We start from the raw sequence: 15,478 nt of genomic DNA on the forward strand, positions 1-15,478 counted from the left end.
GACCGTGCAAGTGAAGTGTCTTGTTTGGACAGTTTGTGTGTTTAGTTATGCTATACAGAGCTTGGTTTTTCCTTCTTGGTGATTATGTACACTTTTAACTTTTCCTTATTAGTTTTCCCATTGCCTAATGGAGTATTATTATATTCACTAACATCTCCAAAGATCTGGCATGAGAAATAAAGGAATAAATTGCAAGCTAGTTAGGACTACTTTAAAATAAACAATTGTGTTGAAAGATATAGACAAAGAAGAGACTAAAAATGTTGACCAAATATGATGTAGTATATTTTTCATATTTTTACCATTTTTGTGTGATGTGCTCATGTTCATAATCTAGCTGATAATTAGGAATAATGAAAAAGTTGACTATACTGCCTCATATAATGTTAATTAATTTTTTTCTGCATAGAATATAATCTTTGTAATATATGTATTACAAGTTAGCATTTAAATTGCATGAAGGAATTTGAAATTCATTAGTAGACCTGTGATTATATTAATGTCCATAAAATTGGAATAAATACTTGGTACACGTCATAAGAAATGGTATAACTATGATAATTTTGAACTTTTAGCTTAGTCTAAAAGCACTTTTCATTTATTTTCTTACTAGCAATTGATATGACTTCCTCTGCTCTTTGTCGTGCTAAGTGTATTTTGGAAAATACAAATTGGGAGAGAGTTTCAGAAATTGTAAACTTTCTAAACCATCAGAAAAATCATATTACTGAAGAAAGTTTCAAAAATTTGGGCTCTTCTCAACCTTCCAAAAATTTTTTTACTGCTCAAGGAAGATGCTATGTTGTAGACGTAGCCAAACGCTGTATTAGCATCATTAGTGAAATTGGACCAACACTATACTACCAAGTTTTGTGAACACTGTAATAGGCTTAGAATAACTTCTATTGCTCTTTGGCTGACTGTCTTAAACCAACCTATATTGCCCCAAATTTCTGGGCACAGCCTAATCTATTTTTCATTTCCATGCAATTTTTACAAATGTTACCTTTTTAAATTATATTTGCATGATGAAAGCTATGCATATGGTCTCATGCTTGCCATTTTGGACAGATTAGTGAGTTCTTATTCTAAAGGTTTCTTTCTGATGTTTATTTAAAAGACTATTTCAAATAAGGCTTTCTATGTAAAATCAGATTTGTAAAGCAAAGCATAGAAATTTAAATCTTTAATAATTACACAAATGAAATAGCTTACTCATTTTATTAGCAATATTTATACTACTAGTATTCTTATTAAATGTAATTATCATTAGACACTTTAACTTGTTGAAATTTGTCATCATAATTATAGAGAATGGGTTTGAAAAATTTACATTTTAGGATTTTTAACATTATTACTGATAGAATTTATATAAACTCTTAGGTCTACTTAGCTAGAATATCTCTTTTTTTATGTTACTGATATCAACAAATGACATTTTTCTGTATTTTTTAGTACAACCTGCAGATGCTAAACTAATACCATAAGTAGAATGACATATTAGCCAGTTTAGGAGTCTATTTTCTTGTTCTTTAAATGTGTATTGCTTAATTTTTAAGGTTATTAGTACATGGGCTAAATAGGTCATAAATTTTTCATAAATTACTGAATTTATCTCACAGTATTTACATAAAACAATACTGAATATTCATTGTCTTCTAAGAAGAAATGCATCTTTTGTTTTCTTTTTTAAGGGAGTGAGTATTGTAAATATGAAAATATTAAATTGTAATGGTTGCACAAGTTTTAAAACTTATGAATTGATTTGTGTACTTATAAATGATTGAGTTTTATGGCATGTAATTTTTAACACAATAAAAAATATAACACATTTATTCCAAGAATAAATATTTTAAAAGCTTAAAAAGCTAGGTTTGGAAGTAGGCATTTAGCTTTGCAGTTAAGATGTTGATTAAGACATCTACGTTCCATATTGGAATATGTAGGTTCGATATCTGGCTAATGCAGACTTGTAAGGTAGCAGTGATGGGTCAGGTTGTGGGATTCCTGCTGTGCATATGGGAGACCACGAGAATTAAATTTTGAGCTTCCAGCTTTGGCCAATCTAGTCCTGACCTTTCAGCCTATTCTCTACTACATATCAAATGCAAAAACCCATTAATTTATGGTTAGCTTTTCTCCTTTCAAAAAGAAAAAAAAATGTTATTTATTGTGTAGACTGCTAAAATTTTATTTTCAACAGAGGAAACTTGAAATGTGTCTGTGATTATTTTTCAATTACATTTTGTATCTGCATTTTCCCCCATAACCAGTCCTTTCTAAAGGTAGGGAGGAATTTGCAGCTTCAAATTACAGTTGTCTGAGTTTATGACCATCCAAAAGAAATCTGCATAATTCTTGAAATTCTCATTGTTCACTAGTCAGACGCCATCACTACCCACTTATTTTATGTTGCAATCACTTGAATAATGACTTTCCACCTGGATATTTGGTTGATGGTCCCACTCATAAACAATCTGTGCATGTCTTAGTATAAAAAAGTGTATTCAAAGAATTTGTATGTTTTTGTGAAAACAGGAGAGTAAGGATGGAAAACAATCAGGCACTGCTGGAAAGGTTGTATGTACACTTCTAGTTGTTTTTCTTTTATGCTTGCAATGTGTAGCTCATGACCCTATACCAGTGTTTGTGTGAGAGGAAGTGCATTGAACACTGTCCCTTGCTCAGAGACGAGTAACAGCATTGAGGGTAGAGAATTTGAGTTTCAGAACATGATCTGTCCTGATGAGGGGCATACTCTTGGGTTGTCATGGAATAAAATGAGGATAAAATAAAAATATTCCTTAATTAGAGAAAACTTAAAAAAAATTCTATTCTCATTAGAAGCCTGTTGCAACACTTAGAAAAATGAATGCTGATTAATTCTTTTTATATAACTCTTTGAGAACGTGTCAAGGCAAAATATACCAAAATCTTTATTTCTTGCAATGTGAAAGGAAATAATGTCTATGCAGAATTGGCAATTACATTACAACATTGGGAGAGGAAGAGATTAGTTTTGTTCAGTCTGTAGAAAATGACTATTGTCTGGTCAGCAATTATCTCAAGACTGAGATTTTTATTTAAGACAGTAATTCTACCTTTGATGTGACTTATTTAGAGAACCATTGTATTTGAATACATATCTATATAATTTCATATGTATTTATTAGGAATATATGACATATCCAAGCTAACTTATTTTTATTAGAAATTATACTCTTGGTGCCGTGGCTCACTAGGCTAATCCTCCGCCTTGCAGCGCTGGCACACCGGGTTCCAGTCCCGGTCGGTAGTCCTGGTCTGGGCGCTGGATTCTGTCCCGGTTGCCCCTCTTCCAGGCCAGCTCTCTGCTGTGGCCAGGGAGTGCAGTGGAGGATGGCCCGAGTACTTGGGCCCTGTACCCCATGGGAGACCAGGATAAGCACCTGGCTCTTGCCATCGGATCAGCGTGGTGTGCTGGCTGCAGCGCGCCAGCAACGGTGGCCATTGGAGGGTGAACCAACTGCAAAAAGGAAGACCTTTCTCTCTGTCTCTCTCTCTCACTGTCCACTCTGACTGTCCAAAAAAAAAAAAAAAAGAAATTATACTCTTGATATCACAGAGATCAGACTTCTGGATATTGGAGATAATTTTAAGTACAATAATACCTATAAATTTCATGAAAAATGAAATTAAAAGATAATTTTGATGCATAAGCAAGTTGAAATCCATTCATAATTCTCATAGTATGCATTTTCATGAAATTTCTGAAAACTCACATGTAAGTGATGGGAAGAATATGTGTTTGGCTTATGTTGTGTTGATTCTTACTCTTCCTAAATTCGAAGATTCTGTTGAACAAATACAGTCTTAACAGTTCATTATCTGTTCTTAAATCCGACTATTTAAATGCTACTTTGTAATTATTAACTTAACCAGCTGTACTAAGTATCTACTGTGTGTCAGGAACACTGGGGGATGCTAAGGATGAGAAGGTAACTGATAGTTCTCTATTCATGAGGAGTACATAGTATATATATATATATGTATATCATATGTATATATATATATTTACCCGTTTAACCATAGGATACTTGACAGTAATGTAATCCAGGCTGTAAAACAGCATTAGCTACAAAACTTTGAAAAAAGAATGATTCGTTTTGTCTGTGGAAAAAAAGTGGAGTTTTACAGGAGAAAAAAATCAATCTATATAGTTTTGCCAGATGGACTCTAGGCCTTCAAAAAGATCACCATTCTTCCTCATTTAAAACTTTGTGATTGCTGCTACTTCTTTCCACAGACCAATTATGATGGCACAAAAATAGTCTGTGGGAGTATGAAAGTTAGAAAAACCAGATCACTGAAAAATTATCTCTTTCTGGAATACCATCATTCACTCTGGGATTATTTATGTAATTAAAAACAGTTTCATCTTTGATAGAAGAGGCAATACAAAACTGTAATATGTGTTCTCTTCCAAAAGGAACTTAGGTGGTATAGCAATCATCTTTCAGATCAGGAATGGTGACATGTTTTTCTGTGTGACTACCATCTAACACAGTTCATTCCACATGCTAGTGTATAAAAGGGTATTGTAGAACTAACGCCAATGGGAAAACTAGTCATACACAGAAAAATTAAATGATTATACAAGAGTCAAAGAATTGTAACCTTAATGGAAAAGACATATGATTTGATATTAAGTAGCATAATTCCATGATTTTGGACAAATCACTTTAACAAATTTGAATTTTCTCCTGAAATTGTATTTGACTCCATGAATTATTAAAATGGAGCTTATAGTTTGACACCAGTTACATATGATAGAATAAAAAAAGCGTGTGTTAAAGTATACTATAGTGCAGAAATAATAACAAAATAATACTTACTATTTAATGGACTCTTACAATGTCCCCAGTACTTTTAAAATGTAAAATTGGAATAAAAAGAGTGTTAAAGTTGAAACAACCCACTTCTTTGGACTCACATAATCTCCCTAGGAGACCATGAACTTTAGAGACATAAGCCTCTAACATGTCATGTTTCATCCATAAATAAATGGACAAAGTAAGAATACAACACAAACTATACCATTGCACAATGTATTATTTGCTACAAATTGTTAGTAGCTGAGTAATATGTGCACTTTTAATTTTTAATAAGATTGATAATTTAGTGCTCTGAAAAGCATTAGGAAGGAATTAAAGTGATACTGAAGCTTCTTGAAAAAGGGTATGGATGGTTTCCCAAGTTTGGCTCCACGAAGCAAAACATTTTGATGCAGATTAGTATGCCTGAGTTTTAATACGGTGTGCACGCTGCATCAACACCCCCAGAAAAGAGAAGGAAACAGTTCTGAGCAGAGGGGAAGTTGAGTTATGATGCATGCTCACTGAACTCTGCAGCCAACTCCATGGGGACTCTCTATCTATAAGGTACTTGCTAGTCGTCCTGAGTTGAGTGTTTTATACTTCTGTGTTGTCCAGACATTGGCTATAGGTTTCCTAAGAAGGAGCAGGGTGTTAGTTTTCAGACAAGTAAATTCCAAAGGTGACAGGGAATTAAGGTGTGTTTCCTGATAGCTCTCTGAGCAGTTGGAGAAATGACTTCTTCAGTCCTTTACCAAAGGGATTGCTGGAAACCTATCAAAATATCCTGTAAAGATAGTTAAATCATGAAGATGGGCAAACTTCAGGGCTTGTTTAGAGAAGAGAGTATAACATGGGTGAATGCAGATTTTAGGGAAAGAAGAGTGGGAACATCAATGTGTGGGAAAATAGACCTTTCTGAAAGACAGTGGGGGGTGGGGAACCAGGATGTTTTTTAAATAGGCAAGTGGCATAATTGACTCTGTTTAACTTGAGATAATAAATATAATAGTTTATCTGAAAACAAACAAACAATCTCTCCTACTAGTCTTAATTCTAGTAGGCAAAATATATGAAGATGACATTTTTTAAAATACAAAGTATCAGAAAAATCTGTCATTATGATGTTGAGATATCTTAATGCATTTCAGATATTTTGTTGAGTCTTTCAAAAAGAAAAATTTTTCCTCATGCCATCAAGTTTGTTGTATATGAACGAATGGTTTATATAACACACATAATTATATCATTAAAATTGAAGCAAATTTGTAAAGTTGGTAAGATTGATTTCATTTTACAACTAAAAATTTAGTTTGTGTAACATTATAAAGGTCACATGGTAGATTACAGTGCAGGCACCCAGTGTATTGCAATCAAGTAAGCACTGACCTCAGAATTATCATGAGTGGTTATGCGATCTTACCATAGACTAATATCTTCAAGAATTTAGCTATATAATCCATTAAATGGGAATTTGCAGATTGATTCGGTGGTCAGTGTTAAGAACTGTTCACTGAGAAAGAGACATTCCCATAAGTGTTATTTCCTGAGTCTATTAGTAACATATAATCTCAGGGGACAGCATTGTTAAGTACGTTATTTGCCTTCTGGGTACATTTTTACTGCCCTTCTTCAAGAAACTTTAAAAGCAGTCCTGTATTTTTAATTTGACTAATTTCCCTATGTTTTTAATTGCCAAGGTCTGAATTCTCAAACTAAAGGTTTGCCTTAGTATTCCGTTTTCTTTGATTTGAAATGTTTTTATAATGCTCCAAATGAAATAGAACCATGGAGCCATAAGACATTATACATAAGCAAAATTATACCAAAGAGACAGCACCAAAAGTCATTTCCTTTATTTGCCAGAAATAGCTTTACTGACATGAATTAATGGAACTCAACTGACTGGTTTTTCTCATAAAATAACATAAGTCATCTCTTTTAAATGATTTTAAAATGCTTACTTTAAATAAAATAAATTAATTCCATTTAAATTTGCATGTTTTATATTTAATAGTAATTTAAAAGACATTTTATTTTAAAGGGGTACAATATTGTGAAAATATATTTCTTGCTCAAAAACATTTACTAATCATATAAGGTAATACTAAATGAGGCAATTTCCACAGAGTAAAACAAAATATAACTGTTTTACCACTAATTAATAAAAGATATAAATGCAAGAATTAAAAATTATTTCATTGAATTAGTGTTAATGTTCAAACATGCACATTGAATCTTACAAGGAAATATAATCAGATGAATTTCTGATTACAGTGAGCTGTTCAAATAAGCACTTCTCTTATGACATCTCTCATTTTGTAAGCCTGAGGTATCTGAAAGAACAGGATTTAGTCATGGCTAACTCATACTACAGGCATAGCAATTAGTAATTCATTTGCCTTGCTTAATAAAGAGAAATTTTACACTGTTATTGAATTTCATTATTTAATAGTTGAGGATTTTTGGGATACCATTAATTTAAAAGTATACATATTAATATATTTACATTTTTCCTTAGTGTTCATCAGTAATTAAAACATACATACATTTAGATACTTTTTTTTAAAGGTTTATTTATTTGAAAGACAGAGTTACAGAGAGAGGTAGAGACAGGGAGAGAGGTCTTCCATCCTCTGGTTCACTCCCCAGATGGCTACAACGGCTGGAGCTGTGCCGACCCGAAGGTCTCCTACGCAGATGCAGGGGCCCAAGGACTCGGGCCATCTTCCACTGCTATCCCAGACCATACCAGAGAGCTGGATCGGAAGAGGAACCGCCGGGACTCGAACTGGCGCCCATAAGGGTTGCTGGCACTTCAGGCCAGGGCTTTAACCTGCTGTGCCATGGTGCCAGCCCCATATTTAGATCCTTTTTAAAGGAATTTTTATCTGTTTAGTTTCATGAGAGGGAGAGAGATGAGATGGAGAGAGAGAGAGAGAGAGAGAGAGAGAGATCCTCTATTACTTGGTTCAATTCCCAAATGCCTGCAACAGGTAGAACTGGACCAGGCCAACTCCATGAACCAGGAACTCATTCCAGCTCTTCCAGATAGGTATCAGTGACCCAAATACTTGAACCATCACCTGCTGCTTTCCATGATGCTGGAAGATGGATTAGAAGTGAATGAGCCAGGACTTGACCCAGACACTCTGGTATGGGGTGCAGACCTCCGAAGCAGCATTTTAACTGCTGTATCCAACTCCTGTCCCCTGATACTATTTAATTGCATGTTAGGCAAATACACCCATGTTTTCATTAGTAATAATAACAAGAGTGAGTGCTTAGTACATACTGATCATTTCACATGTAAAGTAATCTGCTTACCTAATATTTTCACATTTCAAACTTACAATGGAATAATAGGGGAACATAGTATCTTTCAGTATTCTTGTCCTACATAAATATCTCACATACTTATAAAATTCTTTATCTATGAGTCTTAATTGTGAAAATTTTCTTTCCTTTTAGACTTCACATTGTAAGAAAACAGTGGTATGTTTGATCTATGTTCTAGCCCCTTGAATATATTGAGCCCAGAGTAGGTACTTAGAGAGTTTGGTTGAGTGTATACACAAAAGCGTTTGTAAAATGTAAAGTGAAAAGACTTTCTCTGATTATCTAGAATATTATGGAAAATGATATACTATTAGGTAAAATGCAGTGAGTAAATACATAATAATATCAAGGATAGTTATTTTGTGACTTGATTTTAAAATTATCTTTTATTCTTAAATATCTTGGCCAGCGCCATGGCTCACTTGGCTAGTCCTCCACCTGCGGCGCCGGCACCCCGGGTTCTAGTCCGGGTTTGGGCGTGGTTCTGTCCCAGTTGCTCCTCTTCTAGTCCAGCTCTTTTCTGTGGCCCTGGGTGGCAGTGGAGGATGGCCCAAGTGCTTGGGCCTTGCACCCGCATGGGAGACCAGGAGGGGGCACCTGGCTCCTGGCTTCGGATCCACACAGCTCACGGGCCGCATCGCGCTGGCCATGGTGGCCATTTTGGGGGTGAACCAACGGAAAAGGAAGACCTTTCTCTCTGTCTCTCTCTCTCTCACTAACTCTGCCTGTCAAAAAAAAATCTTGAACTTTTTCAGCATAATTTTGTATTTAATTAAATTTTAGAAGAAAATCTTAAAGTCACCTTATTATAAAACATTAAGGATAAAATAAACTTTGATTTTTAGAATGTTTGCAATTCTGTACACATTGAAAACTTGCTGAAAATATAGTTATTTTCTGTTTTCTGTATGACACTGCATAAAATAAAATCACAAACATAGAACAGGTGGAGATCCTTCTATTAGTGTCTAGAACCATTGATACTAGCTTGTTTGTATATAATTTGAAATTTTTTTCACTTTTGAGGCTGTATGGCAGCTTAAGACTGCAATGCAAAACTGTGGTATGCATATTCTCATTGAGAATAAGTACAAGAAAATGCTTCTAAGCAACCTGTGTTCTCACCCCATGTCTTCATCTTGCCATCCAAACTTCCTATTTTCCAATTACAGTAGTCTTTTGCATTGTGAAATCTACTGTTTTGGGGTATTGGGGTTAAGGTGTTAAGTTGATACCTAGGCTGTTCCATGGATGAGCTCCTTGTAGACATTTCAAAGAAACTGAGGATAAGGAATTTGAAGTAATTTCTCAGATCTTAAATGTAGTATCACTATCTTTTTTAAAATTCTCTGATCTCAGAATTGCTGCTTTATGAATAATGATGTTTAAGTGTCTTGAAAGGAAGATATAATTTGTGCAAAAAAATCAGGCATATTGTGACTGAGTCCTCCCAAAATTCCTGTGTTAAAATCTTTAAACCTCTGATCTGACTGTATTTGGAGATAAGGCCTATAAAAATGTAAATAAGGCGAACTTAAGGCATATCGATGGGGCTTTGGTCTGATAGGATTAGTGACCTTGTAAGAAGAGACAACAGAAAGCTGTTCTCTCTCCCCCTCCTCTATCTTCCTATACACAAATTGAGAAAAGGCCACAGTGAGCAGGCAGTCAGCTGCAAGCCAGAAGAGGCCTAGCCAGAAACTAAACCTTGTTGCATCTTGATTTACAAATTTCAGCCTCCAGAATTGTGAGAAATAAATTTTTCTTTAAGCCATCTAGTCTGTTATTATTTTGAAGTTATATTAATTGCCAATTAATATAATTCCTCATCACGAAAGTAATTTATTCTCATCTTGTTATTTCAAGGTTGGTATTTATTTTCCATATGTATGGGACAACTCAGTTGGCATGTACACTTTTGTGTATGGAGCAAGGATTTGGAGTTGTGGAACTTTTATGATTATTTACAATCATTCCTCCTCAAAATACTACTGAATTTGTTTTGTAATGACCAAGAGTAGTGTTTCCTTTTCCTAATCAGGAAAGGTTTCTTACTTCTGCTTTAACAGAGCCAATTCATTATCTAACAAGTTTTAGAAGTTGCAACATTAATGGTTGGAAAACCTTCAATACAAAGTCAGTTAATTTTGTTTCTGAGTTTTCAAACTTGAGCAAGTTTGTCACATTCTTGACAATTTCAATTTAGTAATCTGTACATTATTAAGAAGTGAGTGATGTTTCAGGATTTTCTTGAGAAAAAGTTTTTAAATCTCTGTTATTTGGAGACTTAAACTTTTAAGTTGCTATATTTCAGCCTTTTCTTAAAAAAATAAGATGGCCCATAGAATTATTGTCCTGGTGGTAATTCTTACTAAACAAGTGTGTGACAGAGAGCCTTCATTTTGCTGGTGTCAGTTTATCAGGAAAAATTGCAGTGAATTGACAATGCATCCACTCACATATATTTTCCAAGAAATAACTACGTTAAAGAAATTTGTTCTAGTGAGATATAGGAAATCTGTTTTAGCCAAAATGTGACTAATAATACAACCTGTTCTTTTATTTTATGGGGAACAATACAAAAATAAAGTTAACAGTAGAGTCTTAAATAATATTTTCAATTTTTTTCAAGTAAAACCTTCCTTAGATCAATATACTGTATGTTGACCCAGTCTCTTTCTGGAGTTATTAAATAATTATAAATGAGAAGGATACCAAGTATGTTACATAGCAGGATTACTATGTTAAGATCATAAACCAACACATATATAAAAGGTTTCCAATAAGAATTGAACCAAGAAGTGCTTTTTGGTTTATTCTTTTTAATAGAAACCATTTACCTGAAGTATGATGTTCTTCTACTGTAAAAACAGATTTTGATATGTGAGTCATTAGTTGAATTATAACTGGTTATCCTGCCCATTTGCCTAAGTGATATAAAAGCAATAGTATAGTGGAGACAACTCCAGTTTCAGGAACATTTCATTTAAAAGCAAGAAATCAATAAGCTGCGTTTCAGAGAATGAAAAATTAATGAATGGTATATTTCATCTGTTTTTCATGGCTGTATAAATACATACAATGTGAATTAGTGGCGATGATTATGATGATGATAAAAGTTTGGTTATGTAACTTTGAAGTACATATTTATTGGTTCCCTACTCCTGTTTCATTTCCTACTCTTGGCTACCTCAACCATATGCATCATTTCAGTTGCTGAATCAGCTGAGGGAGATAGCTTTGAGAAAGGCAGGAGATAGTATTTTCATTGATTAGCATTTAGTTGCTGTTCTGTGTGCAGTACCAGCGTAAGAGAGGGTGAATGTGATCATTGTATTCCTTGCTTTGTTGGTGATGAATTGAAGCAAATCTGATTCAGACAAGCAATCTGGTGGAATGATGCAGAGCCATCCAAAAAAACATCTGTACTAATCTACAAATGCAGTAAATTAGAGCTACAAGGAAAGACATTGATCCACGAGGATCATTAACAGTTTTAACCAACTGATCCAAGTAATAGGGTAGAGGAGAGAACACTATCAAGATCTTGCTTTTCAGATCTGTCAATTGCAGTGGCAAAAGCCTGATTGTTAGTTGTTTAAACTATTTTCATGATTTGGATTCTCTTTGTACTATCATAAGCAATGAATAAAGAAAGATCAATTAAGAGGTAAGAACTGGGGGGATTTTTTGTTTCAAATTTCCTGGACTTCATTTACAAAGAGGTCAGTCACAAAGGGAATGATGATTGCTGTAACCTAACAAAATTAATCAGGGACAAGGCAAAATAAATGATGTATATTCTGTGATAAAGCATGTGACAGAGATGCACATACAGGCCTGTAGGTGCTCACTTTGTTTAAGACAAAAGGACTACAAAAGGAGATTGATGTACACCAATTAACATAAATTTAAAGCATGCAGTTCTTAATTATCCATAGCATGTTGACATCAGATAATTAGTATCAAAAATTTTAATAATGTTTATTAACTTCAGCATATACAAAGAAACAGAACATAGTCTGAGTTTAGAATTCATAATGGTAATTATGGACAAAACATGTCTAGTTAAATCATCAATATTGCATTATTCAGTTGTTGCTAACACTCTTACAACATCCTTAATTCTCATTATTTCATGCTATATTTATGTTCAGACATGTATAATGATAACAATATGTATTTTGACTTTATATATTTTATGAGCACATATACATTCCCTACAGATTGACATTAGGAGACAGAACTTAAATGTTATTGATTCAGGAATCTTAAGCCTACAGATGGAGAATTCCTGGGAAAGGAGTTGGAACTGTAATTTAAAATTTTACAGAAAGTATTTGAGAACGCCAACAATTAGAGTAGCAAAAGCACATGAAAAAGCACATGAAAAAGACTAAAAAGTTGTGGCCAGGCCAGTTGGATAAGGACTTATCACAGTAATCAAAGGAAGGGAAATTTTCTGAGCCAGTGTATCATAGAATCAAATGTCACAAGAGGTCAATAGAATGAAGATAGAAGAAAGTCCATTGGATTAGAAATTTGGAGCCATGAGAAAAACAGTTTTGCTAGACCACCTGAGGCAGAAAATATTATAATCACATTTTCCATGGTTGAAAACATAGCCTAACACTATGGAATATGTAGTGTAAGTGCTCAATGTTGGCTGAACTGAATTGTAATAGATTATTTTTATGCTGATTTCATACAACATTTATCAAACTGCTAAAGACTCTAAGACAGAGAATGAGTCTGAATATTGTTCGGAGAAAAGATACTGCCTTTGTTCTTTTCTAATACATTATACTAACCTTGTTTTCTCCTTGTTTTGCTATCTCATCCTATTTTCTCACATCCCTGACATCACCAGGTACCCAAATTTAGCCACATATAAATTTCATTGCTGAGAATCCAATAAGCTCAGAAATAGAGGTCATAAATGGAAAGATGTTAACTCTATAAGGGTAAACTATGCATTTATAATGTATCTCCCTCTACTATATTATCTTTCTTAATAGTAAATACCGTAAAACTAAATGGTTGCACACATCTCATATACCAGGTGTGTTACCAGTTAACTCACCATCTGTGAACCCATATTTCATTTTTGTATATAAATATACATATAGCTATGTGAATAGTTATATAAAATGTTTTATATTACTATTAAATATTTTATATAAATATTCACAAAATATATATTTATATATAGTTATATAGTTAATATCATTTTTTCTATTTTAAGATATTTTCTCTCCCTAGTTTTCCTTCATGTTTTTCTAAGATGATTTAAGTTATGTCCCATGTCATACATTCAACTATAAAAAATGTTTAGTATTTTCAATCTTGCTGCTTATAGTATTAATACTAGTAAATTTTACCTTTTATTTTTAGTCAAATTTCCTTTACATTTAAAAGTTACACAAACAACAGAAAGCTAAGGTGCTATTTAAAGAAATCCTGGATATTCATAGAATTTGTAACTCACTGCTGGTGCACCTGCTGCATTAAATGCTGGTGTTATGTTTGAAAAGATACTACCTGACCTCTTTTCTTCTGCTGCCTGACTACTTTGATGTTTCATTATTTTCTTCAAACCAGGGATGAAATGGATGAATGGATTGTAATTATAGTATCCTGGTGACTCTTTTTTCAGAGCATTTTTCTGGACAAGCTTCAGCTAATCTGACAAATCATGAGCAGTTTACTTTATAGTTTGGTTGGGATTAAGTTACTAACTGGAACCTGCAGGGAACGTAAAGAGCAGTGTCTACTGATAAAAGTCATTGGGTGTTTGTGATGCCTTTTTTTCAATTTTAATCTGTAACCTTTAGGAATGGAGAACTATAAACACATAATTCTCTCACAGGTGTATTTTATACTTTATTTATAGCTCTTCAAACACAAACCCTGTGCATCAAATTTACATATCTAACATCTGCATTGTGTGTTTGCCAATGAATTTTCTTATTACTTCCAGAGTTTTGACCATGTGGAAAGAACTGCTATGCAAAATTAATGTTTATTTAAGATAATTTTAGAAATGTCTCTATTAGTACTAGGTCAAAACATTTATAATTAGCCCTTTAATTTCCCACATGTGATAGTGCAAAATTGGTTTTTATTATATTGATTATCTCTTAATTGAAAGGATTTTCTTGTGGTTCTGGAATAGTTTTTGTTGCTGGAATTTGAATTCCACTTTTGTTTTTTTCAAGTTAAATTGAAAATATACATTTTTTGTGACGTTCACATAATGATTTGAATTTTATAACAGTAAATCAACATTGTGGTTTTCCAAAATACAAAAATATTTCGGTCTTCATGGTAAGGTTATTATTTTTCTGATAGTAATTATATTTTTGGTGAATTCTATATGCCATCTACCAGATGATATGGTTTTCTTCTTCAGCATTTGTTCTTGTATACAAGAAAACTGTTATGCATTTTCTTTATGCAGGTCAGAAAAATAAGATGCATTCATTAGTTAGAGCAGGCAAATGAGTAACATGTTAAACCATATTTTCCAATAACTATCACTTAATTGGACATTTTGTCTCATCTATCTGCTCTTGGGTGTACAATAAACACATGTAAAAGAACTCCACATAGAAATTAGATTTAGTATCCCTCTGGGTAACTGAAATTACCCTGCAGTTGTTATAAAACATTGTTTTTTATTGTTCTTAGACTGTAAATAAATGTATTGACAGTAAAGAATTAACAGCACATCCAGGAAGACTTTATTTAATAATAATGATGTAAAATACTTCTTGTGCCATTTGATTCATCTAATTTATAACTCTGTTTGATTACCCCAGCATGCCTTTCATCTGTAAGAATTGCACCCTGGGGACTAGTCAACTTATTAATTCATCACTTGCCTTCTATTATGGTTGCAATCCCCATTAAAGCATGAGCCTAGAGAGATAGTCTCTTCTGAAAGCTGCCAACCAACTGGTTCCAGTCTAGCTGACTTTTTGTTTGTAACTATGATTCTAATGGTTTTTCTATTGGCTTCTGTTTCTAATAGGTTACATTACAATCTTTTTTTTTTTTTTTTGTCTTATGGTATCATGATGAGGATAGAGCAGCAAGCGTGAGTTCCACACCTGCAATTACAGAGTAAGAGGAAAGACCTGCTTCAGGTTAACCTGTAGGCTTTTAAAAAATGCCTTTTGATTTATCTGTCACCTGATCCATCAGCAATGAATAATTTTCATGGAAGGTGCACTTTAATTACATTCCCATTTGACTTGCATTATCAACCCCTATCTAGGTAATTA

General features: G+C 33.5%; 1 protein-coding gene across 6 annotated transcripts in view; it reads left to right on the plus strand.

The window, feature by feature from the left end:
- The window catches only part of EPHA7 (EPH receptor A7), a 194,550-nt gene that overhangs the window by 63,921 nt on the left and 115,151 nt on the right, over nt 1-15,478 (plus strand). The window lies entirely within an intron of this gene.

The sequence above is a fragment of the Oryctolagus cuniculus genome, chromosome 5 (genome assembly GCF_051225735.1).
Source record: "Oryctolagus cuniculus isolate XC-2025 breed Fujian yellow rabbit chromosome 5, ASM5122573v1, whole genome shotgun sequence".
In the NCBI taxonomy this organism is placed as follows: Eukaryota; Metazoa; Chordata; class Mammalia; order Lagomorpha; family Leporidae; genus Oryctolagus; species Oryctolagus cuniculus.